Raw genomic sequence first — 1,272 nt, 5'->3', positions numbered from 1 at the left:
CCGGGCGAAAGCTCCCCGTACACCGAGCACACGCTCAGGAAAACCCCGGAGGAGAGGATATCCCGGTCACTGGGCCTTCCAGCAACACTGAACAAGCGCCTGGTCTGAAACTTTCCAGAGTAATAATTTGCAACTATTTCATTCACCAGTCAGGATGGCCGAGCGGTCTAAGGTGCTGTGTTGCAGTTTCCTCTTGAGGCATGGGTTTGAAACCCACTCCTGACATTAATTGTATTTAATTACAAACTCATTTGTTTTGACACCACTCTGAAGTGCATTGGGACATCCATCGAACTTCATAAAATTACTCCACATCAACGACAAACGGTAATATCAAAGTAACTTCAGAAACAGCCTCGATCCCGGGTGGCTGTCGCGAATGCAATGGTTTTGTGAAGCATTGAAATGTGCCCTCGAAATATCTGGCATTGCTAATTGAAAAACACGGTTATAAGTTGTTTCAGTGCAAAAGAAGGCAGGCTCGAAGGGCCAAATGTCCGACTCCAGCTCCTGGTTCTTGTGTTCTTATGCAGAGCACAGAACAAATGATTAAATTATCAACTCTCCCTCAGTTCGCATTTCTTTCATTGTGCAAAAGAAGATTATAGGTTCATTAATAATGTTTCCCCGTGAAAACAACATAAGATTTAAGGAAAATTAATCGCCCAACGTGGGGCTCGAACCCACGAACCTGAGATTAAGAGTCTCATGTTCTACCGACTGAGCTAGCCGGGTTTCTCAACAGCTATCCTGTCAATCCCCTTCAGAATATTGTCCGTTTCAATGAGATCACCTCTCTTTCTTCTGAACTCCAGAGAGTATCGGCATATTCGACACAATCTCTCACCATAAGACAGTCTTCTCATCCCAGGAATCAATCTGGTCAACCTCCGTTGTACCACCTCCCAGGCAAGTGTATCCTTCCTCAGATAAGGAGACCAACACTGTGTGCAGTACTCCAGGTGTGGTCTCACCAGAGCCCTGTACAATTGTAGCAAGACTTCCTTACTCTTGTACTATGGGATATTTATCAGGTGCTATGGGCTGAATATCCTGTTTTTCTGCTGATTCTACGGTTGTATAAAAATTTATTAAAATTTAACAGTCACTCGGCAAACTTATTTGTATTTCCTTCAGTGTGCAACACATGTGGATGGATTAATGATGATTGAAACAATTATTCAGTATCTCACAGACTTCAAATATTTTTGTCAACTTGCTCTGTAAAAATGCTTTCTGTGACCGAGAATCAAACCCAGACCACGGCAGTGA

General features: G+C 43.3%; 1 non-coding gene across 1 annotated transcript; it reads right to left on the bottom strand.

Moving 5' to 3' along the window:
- Positions 1 to 662: 662 nt before the first annotated feature.
- On the bottom strand, positions 663 to 735 carry trnak-cuu (transfer RNA lysine (anticodon CUU)). Its single transcript has one exon. It is a non-coding gene; the product is annotated as a tRNA-Lys (tRNA).
- Positions 736 to 1,272: the final 537 nt, after the last annotated feature.

The sequence above is a fragment of the Pristiophorus japonicus genome, unplaced genomic scaffold (assembly GCF_044704955.1).
Source record: "Pristiophorus japonicus isolate sPriJap1 unplaced genomic scaffold, sPriJap1.hap1 HAP1_SCAFFOLD_70, whole genome shotgun sequence".
In the NCBI taxonomy this organism is placed as follows: domain Eukaryota; kingdom Metazoa; phylum Chordata; class Chondrichthyes; family Pristiophoridae; genus Pristiophorus; species Pristiophorus japonicus.
This window is presented reverse-complemented; position numbering and strand designations above follow the sequence as displayed.